At 48.1% G+C, this 25,849-nt stretch overlaps 1 pseudogene; it reads left to right on the top strand.

The window, feature by feature from the left end:
* The first annotated feature begins 5,293 nt into the window (after positions 1-5,293).
* On the top strand, positions 5,294-11,661 carry LOC125945636 (uncharacterized; annotated as a pseudogene).
* The last annotated feature ends 14,188 nt before the right edge of the window (positions 11,662-25,849 follow it).

Below are 25,849 nucleotides of genomic sequence, written 5' to 3'. Positions count from 1 at the left end.
GAGAATGGTTGGTTGCGGAGTGAAAAAAAAAAAAGTTGTCGCAGTTTCACCTGAAAGGCGAAGCATCAATTGCGATAGCAAATTTGTAGAGAGCTATATGGAGTTATGATAGTAGCTTTATCAGGTGTATACCCTTGGACATGCAGCAGCACCGGCAACACGCAGAACTGTTGTCGACGCCGTCGGCGTTTTGCCCGCGTTCGCACAAAATGCGTACGGCGTTGGTGACTGTTGCCGGAGCCTCTGATATAAATAGGCACTTGATGCCGCAGCTAAACGTCGCCTCCCTTTCCTCCCCCCCCCCCTCCCCGCCACGGCCTTTCGCGCGTCGGAAGAAGGCGCGTTTGTTCAACATATATGATGATTGTAAAGGAGGAAAGAGACTTCTGCAGCCCTTAACGGAGCACGGCGCAGAACGCGCGTTTTTTCTTCGCCGTGCGTTCACTCCCCGTGAAAGCGTGCGTCCCTCGCGCCCTTTCACTCGCACAAACAGCGTTCGGCGCGCAGGCGACGATTTCATCTCCACTGACGTCATACGGAACCTCACGGCAACGGCAGAATTCTGCTTTGGAGTGTCCATATAATTGCTTTCGCAATAAAAACGTATGGCGTGAACACCAAGTCAGTAAACTTTGCAAGACGTAAATCACGGCTAGACCTGAATGCCTAAATTACAGGTACAAACACCACTATTAAAAATAAAAATAAAGGAAGATAGTAGAAAACATTGTTTTGAGCCGCATAAAGTTATTTGTCTTTTCTAAATATTTTTTTTGCTTTGCGCAACTGGTCGTTGAACGTTCCATCCTTGTCCGGGCTCAGAAGGGCGCAACTTCTGGCTAAATTATGTACCTTATCTTTATATCTTACTATTTGTCTAATATGCACAATGTGGATGGTGATTAGGTGTGAGGTTGCCGCACCTTCCTTGCTTTTTCTGTCATTAAGAGGAAGCTTTAGCTCGGGGCTCCTTATCTAAATACATGAGAAAGGAGGAATCGTTTTTCTCGGCAACCAGGGCATCGAATTAGATTATGTTTGTTCCATACAACACAAAAAGTTCAAATGTAGTGACTGTTTGTGGCGAATATTTTATTTAGCTCGTAAATTTTTTAATAAAACTGACATAAATACCAAATTTTCAGAAAACGAACTTATGAAGTTTTCAACTCTCTAACTTAGCAACGATAAATGATACCACAATTATGTGAACTGCATCTAAAGAAGACAGAACTGATGTATTGTACAACGCTCTTTATAAGCCGCTAATAAGTGAGTAGAACTAATGCATGACCCATGTAAACATTGTAAAAAAGTTGGCCGCATATCTGCTTGCTTCGCTGCAAATGACATCGAAAGACGATAGTCTTCTGCCACCCCTGATAAGTAACACCATCTCTTGTCCACCCTCCCACCCCTCACGCTCTTCCCCTCCCCTCTCACTCCTCCCATGATGGATGCAATGGAGATTTTGCTGAATTCAATTCAAATTTACAGCGTTCGCCCGGCTCTCGCGCCATCTGTTGGGACCTTTTATTACCGTTGACTTAAAGCCGGCTGCAGAGCCGCGGCTTCAGTCGGCTTCTATTAACGCGTAGCGTTTCCTACACCATTTCTAACGCATTTGACGCCATTTCTAACGCATTGATTTTTCATTTACTAAAGCAAAAACCAGTACAATATGTATTCCTAATTAAATGAACGCTACGGATTACGGTTATGTGCCTCAAAACTCTGTACTGCTAAATTAGCCATCCTATACTCCGTTTCATACATCAGCCAGGTGCAACGCTGTAAAAGCTGTGCGAGAAGTACGGCCATTAAAATGTATTACTCCGCGCGTTCCGTCTATGCAGCGGTCTATGCTTCGCTGCGCGCCAGCGGCGTTTGCTCGCGCGAGCTTGCACGTGAGGCTGCAGCGACGGGCTGCAAAGAAAACGCGCATAGCATGGCATTTTCAGCGCAGCTTAAGAAACTAGGGTCTTTAGAGTTACGTATCTATGTATTTTCTATTAAAGGAACACACCTCCTAATACTTACCTAGTGATGTTGCGCCTCAGATATGCGTAATATTTACTTTGTGATCAATTACGTTCACGAGTATGAACATCCGTACCAGTTTAAGTAGTGTGGGCGGTAAGCAAGTGGTCCAATTTTGGCCGGGTGGCTGAATCGGGTGACAGACAGACAAACAGACAGACAGACAGACAGACAGACGAAATTTTCAGCGTTTAAGTTCCCCAAGAAAGACTATCGTCTTTAAAAAACCATGCAAGATATAAATTCATATATCAAATTTGTTCGCTTTGGCTGCTCTAGCGGATGCAGTTGACACACCTACGATATCTATTCTTGGCGCAAAGATACTGATTTGTAAATTTGGTGCTTGTATTTTTTTAAACTTAGCAATTTTTGAAAACTCCTCTTTAAAAATGCTTGCTCGAAATTAAAATTCCGATGCCTACAACCACTAGAATTTAACGTTTTATCTCGAATGTAAGAAATTTCATTCACATCGGTCGAGTGGTTATTTCAGAAAAGCGCTTCAGACTTTTACATATATTTGAATAGACTGAATTAGAGATGGGCTTGAGCTATAAAGCTTCCTCTTAAAAGTAAGTGTCTATATTTTATATTTGGTTATTTAATTTCGCACAAGGGCCTCTGCCACTACAGTTCGTGGTCATTGTCTCGTATTAAAAGCTGCAGCGTTCGCTTGCTCTGTTTCTTTTTAGATGCAAAGCAGCTTATGGTCGGGGCTATGTCCCTCCCTCCATCCATCGTGCGGCGTCCACAGCCCTACTGTGCATGCGCATCTTCCGGCTTCCGGAAGCCGGAACCGGAACCCGGCTTCCGCTTCCGGTTCCGGAAGCCAGCTTCCGGCAGCGGTCACCAACGTCGCGCGCGTTCGGTGCCAACGCGGGAAAAACGCCGATGGCGTCGACAACAGTTCTGCGCGTTGCTGGTGCTGCTGCATGTCCAAGCTTATACAGCTGATAAAGCTACCTTGAGTCGACCCTATGGCTGCTTCGCATACTACTCAGGGTTCCCCTACGGGAAGATGGATGTAATTTTTTTCTTTTTTTTTACTGCTACCGCCTGCAGTTAAAATCCCGAAACGGGTGCTTTCCATGTATGTCCCCCCATGTCTCCTTTTCGTTGGGCTGTGAAGTTGTCATCGCTGTTATTTTGTCATTGTCAGGCCACCTTTGGCTTAATCCTGGCCAATATGGGCATAAAGCAAGATTGACCGCCTCTCGGCATGCTTTGACACAAATCACGTCAGATCGCTGTGCTGCTGCGTCAGTATACGTGCAGAGACGCCATTACAAGCTTTGCTCCAATGCCATAAAGCAGTTTTTGTCACGTGCTGCAGAAGGGCCAGCTCGCATCAAGAATTCGATTTTTGCTGAATTAATCGCTGTAATTTTAAAAAGAGGAACTCATTCACGGTTTCTAGACGCGCTGTGCTGTTGTATATTTTTGGCAACTGTTTTATTCGATAACCAAGTTGACAAGAACGCATTCCTGACTCGACCGACACACGGCATCTGCTGTCGTCTGCTTTGCGCGTCGTCTGCTATGCGCATTCGTCTACCATTTGGAGCGCCTGCACGTATGGCTTAACGTGGATAATGTGCTTCGCATTTATTTCTGCAAGATCACTAGGACGTCACGCGCTTCAACTGCCTTCATTTGTTTCTGCAAGCACCTTCTTTTACGCTTAGTTGCCTCCCATGCCCTACGACCTGGGTGCATTTCTCAAGACGCATTTCTTTTTTTTTTTTAATTGTACAATCTGTCTTAGGGAATCACCAACACTTTTAGTATCGGACGACTTTCTAGCCTGAAAAAATGGCCAGATGTGTGCTCCATGCTCCACTGGTCACACGAATCCTTGGTGGGAAACCAAGCGGCTCACGCCACCGCCCCAGAACATGGACATCGTCTACCGTCAGACCAAGGAGAAAATATACAAAGCAAATATTACAACATTGTAGAACTTTACAAGATGAATAAATGAGGATATCCGCCACCACACACTGCAAGCTTAAAGGGCCCCTAAACCACCTCAGATATTTTTTGAACATTTCAAGTAAACATGCGCATCGAGTTCAGCGTGCCGTCACGATCAACGATGCCAAACGCTGCAGCGATACGCGCCGCGGGCGTGCCACAAGATCAAAAAAACAACGCCGTCCTCCTCTCCTGGCCTTTCCGGTATCTCCAGCGGTCGTCACGATGTCAGCAGGGTGAATCTGGTGATGTCAGCGTCGGGGACGATGCCCATTGGTCGAACAAGAACCTACAACTTCCGGCTTGTCTGCTAGCAGGTACGCGCGCTCCCTGCTCTTCCTTGTCGTGGTGTTCGCTTGTGCGCCCTTGCGAATCGGTAATGGCAGCCCGCAACGCAAATGCCAAATCACTCGCGTTCCAACACAGTCGTGCTTAGTGGTCTGATTAGCTGCCGAACAGAGTGCGACAGTGTTGGCCTTTCTAGACGAGCGCGCAACACAAGGTCTATAGCGGCACACTTCGCATGAACACGGGCCGGCACCGCAGCAACAGAGGGTAGCCGAGAAGCGCTGAGTCCACGTCCCCGTTACCGGCACGGTAACTCGCCGCATGCCGTTTGCTATTCGCGGGCCGCCGTTCGACGGCGGTTTTCCTCGCGAACAGCGAGATTTCCTTGCCGTAGAGAGGATGAGACCGGGACCCATTTGTGCGGTAGCCTCACCGCCACCGCACCCGATCGCTCGACGGCGCCGATATCGTCGCTAGGCCTTTACGGGCTCACTTCAAAGCTAAAACGGACGGCGCTACCGAATGAATTACCGACGCTCACAAGCCGCAATATTTTCTTACCGTTGTTATCGCTCTTCGCAATAATTGTACACGAAGAAGAAAACACGCTTATATTAGCGGCGCCGTCGGCTGCGATGCGAGCACAGCCGAGCCGGTCGTCTCCCGTCGGTAGCCGTGCACGGCAGCTGAGCTCGACAAGTATCGGAGCTGTCGAGTTCATGTTTAACGTTTGACAGTGGATATCATTCTTCATTGTTATATCGTCATGCACCGCGCGTGCCTATGAATCTGGGCACCTGCTGTAATCACTTTCTACCCTCGTTCTCTATTTTGTCCCTTCCCCTCTTTCTTGCTGTGTGCTATATATTGCACGCGGTACCCGCAATAAACGTCCTTTGCTCGGTTGTTCTGCTTGGGATTACGTGGTCACTTCAGTGGCGACGAAGATGGGATGAGCCTGCCGCCCCCCCAGCGACACCCGGTAACCATGGCCGGATACTCAAGCCCACCACAGTTCGAGGAAGCTATGGACCACTGGCCGGCATATCTAGTGCGGCTAGAAGCTTTCTTCGAAGGCAACGACATCACGGAAGAAAAGAAGAAGCGAGCATTGCTGGTAGCAGGGCTGAGCACCCACACTGTGGCCGTCGTCAGTGGACGCTGCGCGCCAACAAAGGTGAACGAGCTGTCGTACAAAGAAGCACTCGACATACTGCAGAAGCATTTTTCGTCCAGCCGGAATGAAATAGCCCCATCCTACAAATTTTTCTCACGCAACCAGATGCCAGGAGAGCCAGTCAGAGATTTTCTTGTAGCCATTCGGCAATTGGCGGATACCTGCAACTTCGGCACTTCACTTGACAGGATGCTCCGGGACCGGATAGTTTGTGGCTTGCAAGATAATTCAGTACGTCGTCAACTGCTTGCAAAAGCATCCTTAACAAGAGGCGAAGCAGAGGAAATCGCTTTAGCAGTGGAAATGGCGGAAGAAAACGTGAAGACGCTGAGGACTGCGCCTGAAGACGAAGGTGTACACGTATTGAGAAACATGTATGCACGACGTGAAAGTCGGGAGGCCAGGCCACCATGTTTCAGGTGTGGAAAAACAGGGCACGACCCCAGAACCTGCCGGTTCCACTCGGCGAAGTGTTACCAGTGCCAGCAGCGCGGTCATGTTCGCAAGATGTGTCCTGGACAAGCAGACAGCGGAACGAGGGAACCGTTAACGTGGCCACACCAGCAAATTAATGCCGTGCATCCGTCAGCAGGAAACAGCAACGATCCGGGTTCAAAAGCTCTGTTCCTCGTTGAAACGACAGACAATTTTGTTGGAAACATTCACATCGTAAAGGCCACAATGCGCACTCTCCTTTGGAATGGAATAGCGATCAAGATGCAGCTAGACACAGGGTCCCCGGTTTCTATCATCACTTGGCCCACCTACGTACAGCATCAAGATGCCTGGCCCAACCTGCAAGAATCGCCGCTCAAGTTGTCATGCTTCCTTGGACCACTGCCGGTGCGCGGCCAGTTACAACTCAACGTTTCCTTGAGTTCGAAGACCACGAAAACCACATTAGCTGTGCTGGGGTGTTCCGGGCCGAACTTGTGTGGCCGGGACGTCATGACAGCGCTGGACCTTCTTGGCGAGCCGGTGCTCAGCGCAACGCAGGAAGGTGAGAGTGCAGCCATTTGTGAAGTTGGCAATGCCGTTGAGGTCTTGTTAGAAGAATTTTCTGATGTAATTCGACCCGAGTTAGGGCTCATAAAGGGACCGCCCGCCCGTTTGCCATTGCGTGACGATGCTGTTTCTCGGTTCTGTAAGGCGCGGCAGGTGCCGTACGCGTTACGCTCAAAAGTGGAGGCCGAAATTGATCGGTTAGTTGAAAATGGAATTCTAGCCCCGGTCGCACACTCGGAGTGGGCGGCACCCGTTGTGGCGGTGGTAAAGTGAAATGGGAACATTCGCTTATGCGGCGATTTCAAAGCTACTGTCAACCAAGGCTGCCACACGATCCAGTATCCTCTCCCGCGCATAAAGGACATCATGGCGACGTTGAACGGCGGCGAAGTTTTTACAACTATCGATCTCCGGGACGCCTACAATCAAATTACGTTAGACGAAGAATCGCAACTGCTCACGACGGCGAATACGCAGAAGGGCCTTTTAGATAAAATCTTCGCCGCGCGCCGTATGCCCCAGCGGAAGCGTGCGGGGACGCGCGCTATCACGGAGAGCGAACGCACTCAATCTCCCACGCGCAAGCAAGGAAGCGGAAAACCAGCGCCGGAAGGAGCAGGGGGGAGGGGGGAGGCACTTCTCTGCCAACAACCGCGCTCGTCGCTCGTCCGCACAGTCTCTTATCTTTCCCACGCGCAAGCAAGGCAGCGGTAAGCCAGCGCCGCCGGAAGGGGGGGGGGGGGGGGGCGCAATTCTGCGCTGCCAACAACCGCGCTCGTCGCTCGCTCGCACCGTCTCTTATCTCCACACGGCTCTGACCTTTATGCGCCGTGCATTCGCCGCTCAGTTTCCGTTGAAGCGATAGACCGCACGTACCTTCGCCGCTGCGGCGTATCCGCTTGCTGCCAAGTTTTGACGGTCGTTGTCTGCAGTCATTCAGTGTGATCTATTCATGTTTGTTTGTGCGCGCTCACACCACGCCTTGTTCATTCAGTTAGTAATAGTCGGGCCACATTTTCGCCTTCCGTTTGGAGTAGCCTCTGCGCCAGCGCTCTCTCATCAACGCATGGAAACAATTTTACAAGGGCTGCCTGGGGTGCAGGTCTATTTAGACGACGTAATCATTGCAGAAAAGCGGAATGATGCCGCCACCTTACGCCGAGTGCTGGGAAGATTACGCGAGTTCGGGGTGCGGCTGAATCGGGAGAAGTCAAGATTTCGTGAGAATGAGGTTGATATTTTGGGTTACAAAATCAACAATAAAGGCGTGCATACCAAAGGGAAAATCTTGAGGCTATTCTGGACGTCGAGACACCCACGGGAGTGCCCGAGTTAAGGTCATTTTTGGGTATTGTCGCCTATTACCAAAAGTTTCCACCGCAGGCAGCCACGATCCTTGCACCTTTGTACTAACTATTGCGCGCCAGGACGGAGTGGAAGTGGGGCGTTGCTCAGCAGCAGGCGTTCGAAGAGGTCAAAGCACTGATAAGGACAGCAGGGTTTCTTGCCCATTACGACCCGGACAAACCGTTGGTACTATAATGTGACGCTTCAGCAGTCGGCATTGGAGCCGTTCTTTCTCACGGCACAGCTGAGGGGATGAGGCGACCCATTGGCTTCCGATCCTGCATACTCAGACACAGAGCGGAAATATTCACAGCTTGAAAAGCAAGCCCTGGCATTAGTGTTTGGAGTGACGAAATTCCGGGCATATTTGTTGGGTGGGAAATTCACACTTCTGACTGATCACAAGCCTTTAGTCAGCATTTTCAATCCAGATAAGCCGGTTACAGCCATGGCGGTCGCCCGCATACAACGGCGGGCCCTCCAGTTGAGCCCGTACTCCTACATCGTCAAGTTCAAAGATAGCAAGGCGAATGTTCCGGCGGACGCACTCAGCTGCCTGCCACGGGCAGCGCCTTCCATGGAAATGTCCGCAGACGAGGACGGCGCTGATGACTGCGAGTATGTACAGCGGTGAGCACTGTTAGGGTGAACACGCGAGCGCGTGGCCGACGGCACTATCAGCGCCGCGTAACAGCCATCGTTGGAAACATTGCACATGCGCAGCATGTGCTTTGCGAAACACTCTTTCCACCGCGCGCATCACGTCATCGATACGCTTGTTCGTCGTCTGCTAGCCGCATTTTTTGTTCGCTGAGCTGATACCTTCTGCATTTCAAGGTCCATCTGGATTGAAGATTGGCGCGTGAAGGAAAAAAGTGAGTGTAAGAGGGATAATTATTAAACTTTTTATTCAAGAAAATTGCACTTTTGCAATTCAAGTTAAACAAGACCATGAGAACAAATATAAAAACATGAGCAAATCTAATAGCGAGTCATGTGACCACTTACAGCAACGACTGCAGCTATTCTGGACGGTAACGAGTCGTAAAGTGATCGAACATATTCCCGATCGGCTTTCAGCCTTTCCCACTCGTTGCTGACTTGCGCCCACAACTGGTCCGAAGTCGCGGAATAAAGGGGCTTCCTTGCCAAAGAAGCTTTCAGACGGCCCCACACGTTTTCTATCACATTCAGGTCCGCTCCTTTCGGAGGCCATTCCAGTATCTGCATGTGCTGCTCCGCCTGGAACTCCTTGACAGCCCGCGCCGTGTGTATCGGTGACCGGTCCTGTTGGAACAGGTAATCACCGTCTGGGAATAAACTGCTCGCATATGGCAACAGCACATTGTTCAAAATGTTGCAGTATTGTTCCGACGATAAGTGTCCACGTTTACGTTGCAGGGGCCCTAAACCATGTCTTGAAACAGCACCCCACACGTTCACACTCGATCTCCCACTGGCAGAAACACCTTGCACGTTGTCCGGGTCGTTCCTGCGTGGCATTGTGACGTTAACTAAAACAATTGCTTTTCAAAGCAGGAAGTTTGCCTCACCGTGTGCCTGGTAGTCTCCAAACACGCAATCTTTGGTCTTGTCGCTTCGAAAACGTCGACTCATCCGAAAAGATGACGCGACCCCACTCTTCTGATGTCCATGCTTCGTGCAGCTCAGCGAACTGCCGTCGTGCGTCCTTGTTTGCCGCCGTTAGTAGTGGCTTCTGCGCTGCGACGCGACTGCGAAGGCCCGCAGTACGCAGGCGACGTCGAACAGTGGTGTCCGAAACGTCCAAATCCAAGTCCTCGCGTATTGCTGGGGCTGGCAAGAAAGGGTTACGAACAGCAGCTGCAACTATGAGGGCGTCTTCATCGTCTGTGGTAGCTTTAGGGCGGGGCGCGCGGGGTGCATCCTGAATGCGACCTTCATACTTGTAGGCTTGAATTATCCTGTTCAGTCTTCAGGGGCCTATTAACTAAAGCGCCAATATACCGCTGGGAATAACCTTTCAGGGAAAGATCGACAATTGAGCGCCGTTCATCATCGGGAACCCTAGGCATAATACGATCTGGCGACAGAATGAACGGCTGCGAAAGATGTTTGGTTGTTTTATATACGGCGTTGCATGCACAACAACTTTGAAGGGAACGAATAGACACGCCCCCATAGATATACAAGTTTTTTTGTCTTGTTCTGTTCAAGCACAGATGTTTAAAGAAATCTCAAAATGCAGGATGCATGGGCTTAGAAAACAAAAATGCGGTTAGCAGACGACGAACAAGTGCATTCATGACGTCATGCGCGCGGTGGAACAATTATTTCGCGGAAGGCGTGATGCGCATGCGCAATGTTTCCAGTGATGACCGTAACGGGGCGCTGACAGTGCCGTCGGCCACGCGCTCGCGTGTTCACCCTAACAGTGCTCACCACTGTACTTCTCAACACCGGTTTGGACAGTAGTGTGCTGTCAGCCAAACAACTGGCCCGATGTATGGCTGAAGATGAGGAGTTACGTGTGGTGCAGAAGTGGGTGCAGGAAGGCTGGCCTCGGCATTTAAACACGAACCAAGTAACCCTGAAGCCTCACCTATTCCGGAGGGACGAGCTAACTGTGAGAGAAGGCCTAGTGTTCTGGGGCCACCGACTCGTCATGCCTAAAGCAGCCAGGAACGCAGTGTTGCAGCTTATTCATGAGACACATCAAGGAATCACCGCGATCAAGAGACTAGCTCGGTCGCTGTTCTGGTATCCCGGCATTGATAAAGAGATTGAGCAGCTCGGTAAAAACGTGCCACTTATGTGTTCCAGCTGCACCGATGCCTCCACGCCAGATACCAGTTCCGTGGCCGGAATCCAGGCAGCCGTGGTCGCGTCTGCACGTTGATTTTGCTGGTCCGGTGGATGGATACATGCTATTAATTGTGGTCGATTCCCACAGTAAGTGGATGGAAGCTGTGCCTTTGAAAATTTCTACTGCTGGGACGACCCTAGATGCCCTGCGCACCCTCTTTAGCACGTTTGGGTTGCCGCGCACAATCGTCGCAGATAATGCGCCACAGTTTGCAAGCCGGGAATTCCAGACTTTCACTACGGTGAATGGAATAAAGCACGTGCGCACTGCACCATATCACCCTCAATCGAATGGGTTGGCGGAACGAGCGGTGCGTACCATAAAACAAAGCCTACAGAAAAACAGGCAAGGATCAATGCAAACGCTGCTGGCGAGGATCTTGCACAACTACCAACGAACGCCGCTGTCGGGCGGAAAAACACCGGCTATGCTGCTGATGGGGCGTGAGCTACGCTCCCGATTAGACAACGTGTTGCCGTCAGAAACAGAGCGCGATATTTACCCCTTTGCCAATGATTTCTTGCAGAAGGATGAACCAATTTGAGTGAGAAACTACGGTTGCCTCGGAGACCCATGCACTCAAGCACGTGTCCAAACAACAGAGGGGCCGCGTATGGTGACCGCCGAGGGACCAGAGGGAGAACTAATACGACACTTGGACCAAGTGAAACCGCGTGTTGTGGTGCAGGACTCGGAGCAAGTGCAGCCGCGTCTCTCAGCCGAAGGTGACAGAGCCATCGACAAGACCGTTAGTGCTGATACGACGGATGGGACCACAACCCTGGGACTACGAAGGTCGACCCGTTCGAGACGTCCCCCTGACAGGTTCTCACCTTAAGAGAAGAGGAGACTGTTATATCGTCATGCACCGCGCGTGCCTATGAATCTGGGCACCTGATGTAACCACTTTCTACCCTCGTTCTCTATTTTGTCCCTTCCCCTCTTTCTTGCTGTGTGCTATATATTGCACGCGATACCCGCAATAAACGTCCTTTGCTCGGTTGCTGTAAAGTCCCTACATATAGGTACTTTAGGTTGCTCTGCTTGGGATTACGTGGTCACCTACGTCACTTACTCCTACGTGTACATTCATAAAATGTACAATTTACGCATCACTTTATCTAGGGAAAATTATTATGCTTGGAACAGAAGCTGCAGCCGATGTTTTCGTCAACGGTGGCGGAGGCGCGCAGCTTCGAAGTCGTCGATTGGCCCGTTGATCGTGCTGCGGGCGGTGCGCCGGCCGAACTACCGTCTACTTTGGACACCTCTCGCGCGGCAGGCGTTCTAGGGCACGGGAGGCCGGTTCGGCGTCGGTATATTTGCCGATAGCGTGGACGTGCCTTAACCGGAAGTGGGAGGTGTTTTGAGAAGCGCGTTGGCGATGACGTATGTCACGTGACATTTGGAGCAGCACTCGGCGAGGAGGAGAGACCAGCCGACGAGCAGAGTAGCGAAGGAAAGAGCGAAACGAGCGAGGGCCGTTTTTCGATCATCAAACGCGTGTAACTCCGCTATTTCGGCACCATTTCGAAAAATTCTCGTGGCGACGTGTTCGTTGTAGACTCGTTCACAACTAAAACACAACTAAATTTCTACCTATGGGTGGTTTCATCATCATCAGCCTATATTTTATGTCCACTGCAGGACAAAGGCCTCTCCCTGCGATCTCCAATTACCCCTGTCTTGCGCTAGCGTATTCCAACTTGCGCCTGCAAATTTCCTAATTTCATCATCAGGGGCCATTTAAAAGAGAAGACACCGTCATACTACGCCGACTTCAGATGGGCAATTGCCTCCATGGTACTCCACTACACCATCAATAAATTCCGCAGAATGCTGGAGATGACTTGGTAGTGCTCAGCCTAGCGCAAAGACGTTGCCAATTCCTTGAGATAGCGAATCGATAGCCAATCAATAGCTAATTTACAATCGATCAATAATCAAGAAATTCCGCAAAATGCTGGGGATGACTTGGTAGTGCTTAGCCTTGCCCAAAGACGTGGCCAATACCTTGTGATAGCCAATAAATAGGCAATCGATAATCAATCAATACTCAATAAATCTCGGAAAGTCATAACCCATGAGGCCAGAACCAGCTATAGGCGCCGATCAGCTCCGCTGTTTCTCTAGCCTTGCGCCACTAGTGCAAGCTACTCTAATTCTTTTTTTTTTCTTCAGATCCTTCACTATATCGCATCCTTCACTTCACGCATGCTCTTGGATGCCAGCTCGGCTCTACCTACGTGGGCGCATGGATACGCGTTTCGACAGCTTCGTAAGGATGCGGTATTGCTTTTCATATTCATGCCAGGGTCCTTCAATGCTTTCGCATAGATAGATCCTGGTCATATATCATTACCGACGCCGGCATCTATCTGAGCGTTCTCATTGACAACCTTGTCGTACGGTTGCCTCGGCCTCCGACGAACACTACTGTAGGACGTTTCATACCAACCCACTCCGCCGCACGAGAACCATTCTTAATGGAACCTTCATGCAACGCGTTGCATGTAGACTCCCTAACCATTGTGGAACCCGACTAAAGGATAGCGTTAGCTCGGGGTGCTCTACTGAAAAGCATTTTCAGACACATTACAATACTCGCGGACAACTTTCTGTGGCAATGAAGGTAAAGCTACGGAGACAAAGCGCGCACAAGTGAGAGCGCTACTGAAAACAGTCCCGCGTTTTAATCCAGGCTCGTTTGGGCTGGAGAAGAGAAAACAAACAGCTAATTAGCGACAGGTAATTAAGACGGAACACACCACTGAGTGCAAAAGTTTACTTATTTTGCGGCATGTCCCTTCCGCGTCTGGCCAAACGCGAAACCGTCGCACGTGAAAGCTGCGTCAATTCAGCGTCCGTTCGGAGCAACCAAAAGCACTCTCCAACGCTGCCGGACTACTTGGCGCGGTAACACATGTGCAGCATCCACGCGCGCTTAGCTTTCCCTTCATTGCCACAGAAAGTTGTCCGCGAGTACAGTAGTGCAAACAGCGCGTGACCAGAGCTGTCTTACTTTCAATGGAGCCAGGCGCGTCCTGGTGCCTTCCACTTGCGACTCTACGCTCTCTTCACAAGTGTCGTAGGTGCACTGACGTATTTGACGACCGCATTGTGATGTGGAAATGCTCATGATAGGTCTTTGCCAAGAAAATTAGTAAGAATATCCAACATTGAACTCACCTTTTATCTCAGCGTCTCTTGATTTTGTGACTGAATGCAAAGATAGCTATTTTCGAATAGTGATTTGTGGCACATCTGTGACAAAGAATGCATTAGGAAATGGTTACTCTCAGAACTCGTTTTGGATGCGTTTTCATCTGCGCCAAGGGTCGTATTCTTGGACGATCACTTTCGGTGATGCTATAGCCTTCGCGTGACTAGTGCTCAACCAGCCAATCAGCTCATCCGATTTTATTGCGATAGCAATTATATGGACACTCAAAAGCAGATTTCTGCCGTCGGCGTCGCCGTCGCCGTGAGGTTCCGTATGACGTCATTTGGAGAAGAAATCGTCGCCGATGATAAGTGGTTCTTGAGGGAAAGGGAAAGGTTGGCGCTATCTTCTGCAGCCCTTGAGGGAGCACGGCTCAGCGCCACGCCGAACGCTGTATGTGCGAGTGAAAGGGCGCGAGGGGCGCGTCTTTCACGGGGAGTGAACGCACGGCGGAGAAAAAACGCGCGTTCTGCGCCGTGCTCGCTTAAGGGCTGCAGAAGTAGGCGTCTCTGTTCTCCTTCACAATCACCATGTATGTAGAGCCTACGCGCCTTCTTCCGACGAGCGAGAGGCCGTGGGGGAGGGGCCGGGAAGGGAGGCGACGTTTAGCTGCGGCACGCAGTGCCTATTTATATCAGAGGCTCCGGCAACAGTCACCAACGCCGCACGCATTTTGAGCGAACGCGGGCAAAACGCCGATGGCGTCGACAACAGTTCTGCGTGTTCCCGATGCTGCTGCATGTCCAAGTTTATACAGCTGATAAAGCTAATATCATTACTCCGTATAGCTCTCTACAAGTTTGCTATCGCAATTGATGCTTCGCCTTTCAGGTGAAACTGCGACAACTTTTTAACACGAAAGTGTTTTATGCCGGGGTCCACCAAGACTTCACTGACGTATTTCCGTCACGGAAATACGTCATAGAACATAATACAAAGAAAGAAACCAGAAGAAAAAGTTCCACAAACATGCAAAATTTGGAAATCGAACCCACGACCTCTCGGTCCGCGACGATAGATCGCCGAGCGTTTAACCCATTGCGCCACAAACGCATTTGCAGAGAGCTACACAGACGCGCCTTATATATCTAACACTCCTCCGTGTACCCGCGCTCTTGCTCGGGGCGGTGCCGCCGCCTACGAGCAGAAAAGAGAAGTACTGCATTATGACACTAACGCGCACCGACAGTGAACGCTTCGGTGGTCTCAGCACTACGACGCCTCGATGCCAGCATTCGAAGGGACGCTGGCATCAAGAAGCACTACCAACGCCACCTAGGTGGCGTTCACCGTACTCAGCACAGCGGAGCGTGGCCTCCGCAATTAGCTCTTAAAATGTTTCTTGATCGCGGAGGCTGCAATTACGACGCGCTGTACGCGCTGATTTGACTCGGTGACGATTCAGTTACGTGCTTTGTCTTGCGCGTTGTATTAGTGTGTCAGTTACGTGCTTCGTCTTTCGCGTTGTGCTAGCGTGTGCAGCGTAGTGCAGCTTCCATATGCACGACGGTTGCTCATGGTCATCGACGTTGGTAGTCGTGATGGAGGAGACGTGCCACCAGGCGTCAGCGTGGGTGCATCAACGCCTAAGGGCGCTTTAGCCACAAAACACCAATAGACATTATATATCAATGTGCAATAAACATTACACTACTTCTGTGAAGACACGTTTCACTTTCGTGTTCTATACCGATTCCTATATAAGAGGGATCAACCACATTTTTTTTCTAAACCAGTCAATCAGCGTGCGCCTGATGGCCGAGTCGATAGTGTCGCCGAAAGTTATCGTCCCAGAATACGCCTCCTGGTCGCTTCTATGAGGTTACGTGAAACAAAATAATCGTACAGACTTTGCAGAGCCATGGCCTCTCGATTGAAATGTCAAGACATTTTAACACAATGAACTTGAATGAATCATGTGTTTCTTTGCCTAGCGTTCAATTTCAACATTTCAGTTAACATTCCTAGCTTCGGTTTATGTTCATTCCAACGAGTGCGTTGGATCTGCTGTTTTTCTTTATGTTCATGATGCGGTAAATTGTAGTTTACCGTAAAAAATTGTCGCAGTTTCACCCGAAAGGCGAAGCATCAATTGCGATAGCAAAATAGTAGAGGCCTATATGGAGTAAACACAGTAGTTTCACGGCCGCTGGATAAAAAAAAAAAGGTGCGGCCTGTTGCGTCGCGTCGCCGTCAATGGGCGAGCGCGTCTCGGCTAAGTTGACAGTTGCGGCCGCTGTTTTTGGTGTGGGCTACGGTACGCAAGGCAGACGCCGGTTCGGGATACAATGTGGTTGCCTCAGGATTTATGCGTGCTGGTGTACTTTTTCTTGCGCATTCTCGTGTGCTTTTTGTATGTGATCGTGTGTTAGCAGCTTGCCTCATGTTTCCTGTGCTTGAGTACGGTTCTTTGGTGCGCGCGTGTGTTGGCAGACAGTTTTTCTAGCGGTGTCATGCCGCGAAGCTGTTGTGTGCGCTGTGCAACTTGAACGCGAGAAGAGACACTGATGTGAAGTACCACGAATTCCCCTGCGATCTACAGCGTCGGGAAGCGTGGCTGAAGATTATTTCTCGCCAAGGGCCGTCAGGGAAAGGAAGCAAGTGGGAGCCAAGCGACAGGTCGCTGATATGTGCATTACATTTTACTGAGAATGATTATAAAAAATGTCACAGTTTCGCCCTAAGGGCGAAGCAATGAATGCGATAGCAACACAGCAATGTCATACGAAGTAAGGTGAGCGGCTTTGGTAGCAACAACACGCAGAACTGTTGTCGACGCCATCGGCGTTTTGCCCGCGTTCGCTCAAAATGCGTGCGGCGTTGGTGACTGTTGCCGGAGCCTCTGATATAAATAGGCACTGCGTGCCGCAGCTAAACGTCGCCTCCCTTCCCTCCCCCTCCCCCACGGCCTCTCGCTCGTTGGAAGAAGGCGCGTTTGCTCTACATACATGGTGATTGTGAAGGAGAACAGAGACGCCTACTTCTGCAGCCCTTAAGCGAGCACGGCGCAGAACGCGCGTTTGTTCTCCGCCGTGCGTTCACTCCCCGTGAAAGACGCGCCCCTCGCACCCTTTCACTCGCACATACAGCGTTCGGCGCGCGGCGACGATTTCTTCTCCAAATGACGTCATACGGAACCTCACGGCGACGGCGACGGCGACGCCGACGGCAGAAATCTGCTTTTGAGTGTCCATATAATTGCTATCGCAATAAAAAGAACACGAAGATTAGGCTCTTGCTTCCGACTGCGGTACTGACTGTGTTTCCCGGTTATCCGCCGTACATGCAAAAAAAGAACGCGCAGCCCGGGAAACTCTTTTTTTTTTTTTTTCGAGCCCAGGAAAAACGGCGGCTGCAACTCTCAACTCAGCCGAGACGCGCTCACACACTGGCGGCGACGCGACGCAGCAGGCCGCACCTTTCTTTGCGTAAAAAGAGCCACAAATATATTGATCAACTCCGGACTGTCCAAAAGGTCCACGATGCGGTGGTGAGGCATGGCCTTCCCGTTCCAACGCGGGAGCCGCCCGCAGTCTTGCCCCTATGAAAACGGGATGAAGGTTCTTTCGGACCTCAATAAATTTTACTACCTAGCGGCCGTGCCACTGCCATCGCAGAGAGAATATTGAAACGTGCAAGGGGAGTTCGGTTGAAGAGAAGAACGAAGCTGGGCTGGTTTGGGTGCGGCACCGTGGACTGTTTTCGCTGAGCGATACCTTCGCATTCATCATCTTGTAAATAAACGCGATCCATCGTCTTGAAGTCATCTTGAAGAAACACGTAAATCCACTCCCGATTATTCGTAATTCAGCACTTCTTTTCATTTCAGGTGAGTCGAGCGGGCAGCATTCATGGAGAGCATTGAGGCTCACTCTACAAAAGATTGGCACTCCTAGGGCAGACTTTTCACATATGTGGGGTAATCGGCACTTCTAATAACGACTTCAATATTCAACCTGTAATGTGCAACTATAAAACGCGTTATTTACGGTCTAGTTAGAGTCACTGTCGAGCGTACAAACGCGGCTGTGGAAACGCTTCTCCGTGAACGGCTGTACCCGAGCAGTGGCGCCAGAGCGGGCGCGAGGAGAACTAGGTCCGAGACGCCGTTTCGGCGCCACGCAACAGGCCGCATATTTTTTTTCAGGGGCCGTGGTAGTTTTATCAGCTGTATAAACTTGCACATGCAGCAGCACCAGCAACGCGCAGAACTGTTGTCGACGCCGTCGGCGTTTTGCCGGCGTTCGCACCGAACGCGCGCGGCGTTTTTATATAAATACGCATTTGGTGCCGCAGCTAAACATCGCCCACACTCCCTCCCTCCCGTCCCCCCAATGCCTTTCGTGCGACGGAAAAAGTGGCGTTTGCTCTGTAGATATGGAAAGGAGGAAAGAGACGCTTAATTCTGCAGCGCTTCAGGGAGCACGGCGCAGAACGCGCGTTTGCTCTCCGACGTGCGGTCGCTCCCCGTGAAAGCGCGCGCCCCTCGCGCCCTTTCACTCGCACATACAGCGTCCGACGCACGGCGACAATTTCATCGCCGTTGACGTCATACGGAACGTCACGGCGACGCCGACGGTAGAAATCCGCTTTAGAGTGTCCATATAATTGCTATCGCAATAAAATATTGACGCACCTTTGTTTAGGGGGTAAAGCCTGAATTATATATATACAGGGTGTTTCAGCGAACACTTTCAAAAATTCTTAAAGGTTGCCTGTGGCAGATAGCCCAATTCTATTTCATGAGCAGGTCTACTCGAAGAGGCGGACATTACTTGCACAAGAAATAAAAATGCATAATCTAATAATTACTAATAATTCACTGATTAGGTTTTTAACTAATTACCTAATGACCCATATTGCAATTTACAAATTGTAGCCGTGGAGTTCGCAAGGCCGATCCACTTGGAACGAATTCTCGGGATGACACCAGCTTTGAGATAATAATTCCCGAACTTTGCGGAGAAATGCATTGGCGTTCCAGTTAGTTTCTTAACAAAACGTCGTTTTATGCATTCAAGCACATAATTAACTCGAACACCAATGCATTTCTCCGCAAAGTTCGGGAATTAATATCTCGAAGCTGGTGGCATCCTGAGAATTAATTCCAAGTGGATTCGCCTTCCGAACTCCACGGCTACAATTTGTAAATTGCAATATGGGTCATTAGGTAATTAGTTAAAAACCTAATTAGTGAATTATTAGTAATTATTAGATTATGCATTTTTATATCGTGTGCAAGTAATGTCCGCCTCTTCGAGTAGACCTGCTCATGAACTAGAATTGGGCTATCTGCCACAGGCAACCTTTAAAAATTTTTGAAAGTGTTCGCTGAAACACCCTGTATATATATATATATATATATATATATATATATATATATATATATATATATATATATATATATATATAATATATATATATATATATATATATATATATATATTAACGCATGGCTGCACTCTCTGTGCTCGATTTGTTCCGCATCATACCTGTTATGAACATTGCACTTAGGGACATTGTGACGGAAGCGAGATGGGAGGCGAACAACATATTTACAATATATATACAGAGGAGGCTAGGACAAGAGATGTCCGATCCGGCCCAAAATCCAGCTTCTTCATCGTCGTCTATGTCGCTCTGCCAAGAAGCGCGTTGATCCATGTATGGATCGCTCCGTAACATCACTCTCCGGCGGCTGAAGCGCCGTCCTGGCGCTTGCTATGAAGGCGAGGAGCTGGAAGAGCAGTATGGCTTCAGCCGGGAAACATGAAACCCTTCAGTTGGCAGCGATGAGGTCGAAGAAGCAGGATCCAGGAGTGCAATTTCGTAATTTACGTCACCGAGTTGACGAAGAACCTTGTAGGGCCCGGTGTAACGTGAGAGGAGCTTCTCTGATAGGCCAATGCGGCGGAATGGCGATCAGAGGGGGACCAGAGAGCCAGGCGTGAAGTGGACGCTTCTGTGTCGACTGTGTTATTTATGGATTTATTTGTCCTATAGTGACCGATCTACCGGTGTCGTGCATTGTGAATTTGAAAGAGGGAAAGCTGAGCTGCTATTTTCGCACCCGATAACCAACACCTTTCTTCATCTAAAAAAAAAAACATTTTTAAAACAACGGTCTACCAGTCTAAACTGTGGTCCTCCTAGCTTCGTTTTATATCATGCCTTTCACCTCATTTTATTTTATTAGCAACTGCGAACTTGTAATTTTAGCCAGATCTCCAGCGAAATATATTGACGTGCATTTTCAAACATTACCCATAATCAAAGAGCATACCAAACCTTTTCGTAGGAATTAGCTTAGTACTCAGGTGCGCTGATGATTACGTGAAATTTACATTCTTCGTTTCGAAACATACATGACACTAGAATTAGGAGCTGTAGATATCTCCCAACTAGTGCAAAAAGACTGCTATGTAAAGTACATAAGATGAAAGGTACAAAAGATCACTATTACTCATGATCACTAATTTCGCCCTACAAAAACTGCATGAATATTTTTCAACCACTTTGAAAGCCTAGTTGAAACAAGCTGTCGAACAATGAATGGGTGCTGTATAACTAAAGCAATCCAAAAACAACAATTCAATGGTTACTGATAAATGATCCGGATTTGCGGCAGAACAAAAAGCTGTCGAAAAAAATTGTGTGTCACTGAAACGTTCAAAACGGCCCGTTGCAAGAAAATCATCACTGGTTGTAGCACATAAAATAAACGTGCTACCATTACTAGACTGCCAAAAACACTAAATGACAGAAATACAAGCAAAATTCATAGATTCTCATACAGGCTTCCGCTTCAAAAGCTAAACAAGACCTGTATTACCCATTTCGTTTCTGCATTGCTTCAAAACGTATTGTCGTTGTTTCTTCTGATAATTTGCGGTTATTTCTTTTGCGGACTCTGTCTGCTAAACAGTAACAATAGTTTATAGCCGGTTTTTGCGAAACGTTTGGCTATTTTTTAATATTTGACACACCGAATACTTCCTCTTCGAATACAACTACGAATAGTTACCCGCTGTGGGTGCTTAGCGGCTATGGCGTAGCGCCAATAAGCACGAGGTCGCGGGTTCGAATCCCGAAATGCAAAAACGCCCGTGTACCTTGCATTGTGTGCACATTACAGAACCCCAGGTGGTCAAAATTATCCGGGAGTCCGCCACTACGGCGTGCCTCATAATCAAATAGTGGTTGCGGCACGTAAAACACCAGAATTTTATTTTATTGTTGAATACGAGTAGTCGGTGCGAAATATTCAACTTCTATTTGAAACTTGCAGTATGAGCCCAGCCCTACCTTCTTTAATGTAGAAAAAATGGAAAGATATGCATCCTTAGGTTCTGCTATACCTAAATTCTAAATTTTTCTTAGGCAGAAAAAAAGTGTATGAAGAAAACCAATCTTAGCTGTCACTGGAAGAGAAATACAAGTCACGAGCCCGCAGAAAATGTCACTGTGTCATCAATGGCTCCAACCGCGTCTATAGTCTAGTAACTAGGAAAGTGATCGATAACGCGGGGTAGAGTGCACGCTTGTCCTCTTAAATTGCTTATATATACCGAATATTTGCCCATAAGCCTTACCACAATTGACAACAGGTTGATGATAGCAACAATCCCGCTACATCAAATAACTTTATACGAGAAGTTCAGTGCAGAATACACACGTGCAACGGTGAGGGAATACCCTTCGTAGGCAGTTAACAAGAGTGCTGTCAACTAAAGATCCCGAAGTTCACTGACGCCACGCCCCTAAATATCAGGGCGTCACCAACGTCGAAACACTTTACTGACTGTAGGAAGACCTATTGTGAAGAACGTTCGTGAAAGGGAAGCAGGAACCAAACGTAATTATATATACAGCACGACTATTAGACGCAATGAAGCATTGGCAGTTAAGAACACAGCAACTACTTTTTAAAATCTGGAGCATTTCTTTGCCCATTCGGAGCTAAGGTCAGAGCAATCACGTGCAAGGTACCGCCATTTCTGTCTGCAAAAAAAAAATGTTGGTCGATCCCGGAGATAGTGCAGCTGGAAAAGTTGTATGACGTAGTGAAAACATACACCGCATATGGTGCGAATTAAAGTGGCCCAATTGGATGGTAGCGGACAGAATGCACACAAATATCGGTTAAAGTGAGAAGTTTGGCGGCCCACGGGGAAAAGTGATGCACGTGAGCGCAGCCGTGAGCTTCAACAGCAGCATGCCTTCATTAACAAGCTGTCGTCATCAATTCGCTGCCTTCATGAGGTAGTAATCCTTCTTTCGTTTTCTTGTCATGGTCATTTTTTCGGTGATATTCGCCTCTTTCTGCCACTGCGTTGTCACACCCTCGTTATCGCGCCATCTTAGAGTCATCGTCCTCATACCGTTGTCATCATTACATCATCGTCATGTCACTGCCGACATCCCGTCATCATTACACAGACGGCGTCACGACATCGTGGTTGTTTCATCCTCGTCGCAGTGATCAATCAATCATCGTTATAACATTGTAATGACTTCAACATCGTCGTTCCATCGGCACTTTAAACTCGGAAGGACTACGTTCTTCTTATTTTCAGGACGCCATACCACTTACGGAGATACCGGGTGACTCTGAATTTGAGTTCTCCGCTACTAAGCCCGAGAAAGGTAAATCCCTTGGTTTTAGTACCTTCGTCGCGATTTGCCTCTCCTTCGAAGGCCGCCGCTCTGAAGAGCCTCACTGCATTTTTGGACGTCTGCTCACATTGCTGTCTGTTCACGTAAACGTCATCATTACTTGCTTCAGTTTCGCCACGTGCCATCTTCACAGTAATCGTCTGGGCCACTTTAACCGTTTAACTGTCTCGCAAAATAGCTGTCCTCTCGTTTCGTTCACTTGCATGAGGTGCGTCCTTCCAGCGCTGCTCGAACTGTTTGCTTATTTTGAGTCCTTTTACAGATCTGATGCCAAGTTATGAGGCTTGTAGATCGTGCTGCGTTCTTCAATTAGCGCATTAGTTCCGGCCCCAAACCTAGAGTACAGGTTGAAAGGGCATATGATCGACGCATTACTTTTCTTCAGCGCTCGCTTGAAGTGTACAGTCCCTGTATATGACTGTTGTTGCTATATGATTGTGTACATTCAGTGTATTCGAGCAGGCTAAGTTTCTTTTTTGTGCACGCACCAGCACATTAATTTTTTATGGCTTGTTCATTAATTCAGATGATGTGTTTACTCGGATACGCATGTACTGGCGGCAACGTTGCCTTTCAGAGGCTTTTGAACTAACTATCCATACACGGAATCAAGAGACATCATGTTAGAGTTCGGGTCATATCGTTTTTTTCTCCCGTCGTAAACATCCATAGACTGTCCGCATCAATGAATAGGCTGATGCAGGGTATAACTGACATGTTTGGCTGAACAAGCATGTTAGCAATTCTATCTCCGTTTCTTTAGATCATCCCTACAATTTCGCTCTCGGCTGGAACGTGGGTCAGGTCTAGACGAGCAGTATGAATGACACCTCAATCGTTGCGACTGTGTATACTGAGTCATCATGTTGACTGCGAGAGCTAACTTCATCAAATAGGTGTTTCTGTTAGGTTTATATAGCATGCGAATGGAAACTGCATTTCAGACGGCCGATGAACCAACAAACCTTGTTTGTGTAGTTGTCTCATACTTTGCTATCCCCATCAATGCTTCACCTTTGGGGCGAAACTGCTACTTTTTCTTTTTCGTTTCTTGAATAAAATGGATGGTAGTCACAGCTTCACATGCGCACATCAACTGCATCTTTACATTTACTTACGGAAATATTCCGCTATAGATCGCCAACTGGGACGCATAAACATGAAGAAAAAAAAAAACAGCGCAGAAGAGACGAGGACGAAAGGAAGACAGGTTCAACGAACTGGCGCTACCTTCCAACTTAATTTTATTTGGAGAAACACGGTTTATATTGCGGGTGTTTACGGAATTTTTAAGAATCGCCTGTGGGAGGTAGCATAATTCTTATCGTTGAGCTGGGTTAATCGAAGAGGCGAACATTAGTAGCACGAGAACTCAAAACACATATTCAACTAATTAACAAAGATTGACTAATGAACTTCTTAGTTATTTATCTTACGGCACATATTGCAATTTACGAATTGTAGCCGGTGAGTTTGCAAGACGCATCCACTTGAAATTTATTTCCATGACGAGACCACTTTCGAGATATTATTTCCCAAAGTGTGGGACGAAATACATGGGCGTTCCAGTTACTTTTGTGATTCAATGTATAAAAAAGCATTTTGGCAAAAAGTAAGTGGATTAGTTCATTTTTAAGGCGAGTTTGATGGAGCATATCTTCAAACTGGTTTCATTCTGGAAACTCATTCCAAGTGGATACGCCTGACAAGCTCACCGGCTACAATTCGTAAATTCCAATATGTATCGTAAAGTAAATAACTAAGAAGTTAATTAGTGAATTTTCGGTAATTGATTAAATATGAGTTTCGATTTCTCGTGCTACTAATGTCCGCCTGATTGACTAACCCAGCTCAACGATAACAATTATGCTACCTGCCACAGGCGATTTTTTAAAATTCCGTAAAGCTTCATTTTGAACACCCTGTGCATGAAAAATGAATTGCACCACCGTGACGTCATGAGCTCTCTACCACATCAGAAAGGCAATCTCTTTGGCGGCAAGTGCCACTGATGGGCACCTGATGCACATGCCATCGGCCCTCGCAATGTAAAAAGTTTCTGGTATCTCACTTTCTAGTCTATCTCCGGGACGTGCCAGAAACTTGGTGTCATAAAGGTTCGGACGGAATTTGTGACGTTTACAATGTTCAGCCAAACGACCTCCCGAATTATCATTTACGGCCCAGTTGTGCTTTTGCACCCTTTCATTCTAACAACGCCCCGTTTGCCCAATATGTATACCTGTTTGCAGCCTAGGGGGATTTCATAGACATGGCACTTGCCGACAAAGAAATTACCTTTCTGATGCGGTACAGAGTTCATGACGCCACAGTGGTGCAATTGATTGTTCATGAATATAAACCATGTTTCTTCCAATAAAATTTAGTTGAAAGTTAGCGCGTCTGTTGTACCTTTCTTCTTTTCATCGTCGTCTCATTTGCGCAGTTTTTTCTTCAAGCATGTTACACCAACTCACCCACATAGTGCTCCTGCTACTTATACGGAATACGATAGTGCAGTTGACGTGATTAACTTTAAAGCAAGTTGTCGGATGAGTATCTGGCTGCCATGGTATGAACGAGCGCAGAAAATAAAGCGCACATTTGGCTCCACAGCAGTTGTTATCCGCCAGTCGTCAGGCTATCGTGGTTAAATTATTTGTTGTTCAGTGTTCAAGAATTCACGTAGGCTCCATAGCACATTTTAGGAATTTAGATGCGCTAACAAAAGCAACTCACCAAAATACGATACCTCTTTTCACCTATAGCTATCATGGCGCACATACAGATGGCTCTATAAGCCTAACCATTTTGTTAGCGCGTTTCTGTGGCGCAGCTATTTGTTAAGATGCGGTCAGTGAAGTCATTAAATGTTATGTTTCACTGAACGACCTCGGTACATATAATATTCTTTCGCGAACGCTCGTAGAGGTGGAGGCGCATAAAAGAACAGACCCGAAATACCATGCGCGGGTCGTTCTTTCCTCGACCATTCTCGCTGCGACATTTGCCATGAATAAAAAAAAAACAACCAAAAATCGATTTCTTTGAATCGCATGCGCAAAGCACGAAGACTAAGATAAAACACAAGTGTAGTGTTTGAAACAATACGCGACTAGCGTGTTACAGATCGTCCACGTCGATTATAAATTACATAATGTTCATAATGCTAATCAGGGTATCTGTGCGATTTGGCAAAACTGAATGCAGTAGCAAGTGCTAAATGCGAGCCGACAAATTCACTCCATGAAACTATACATCTAGGGCTGTA

Source organism: Dermacentor silvarum, chromosome 5 (assembly GCF_013339745.2).
Source record: "Dermacentor silvarum isolate Dsil-2018 chromosome 5, BIME_Dsil_1.4, whole genome shotgun sequence".
Classification (NCBI taxonomy): domain Eukaryota; kingdom Metazoa; phylum Arthropoda; class Arachnida; order Ixodida; family Ixodidae; genus Dermacentor; species Dermacentor silvarum.
This window is presented reverse-complemented; position numbering and strand designations above follow the sequence as displayed.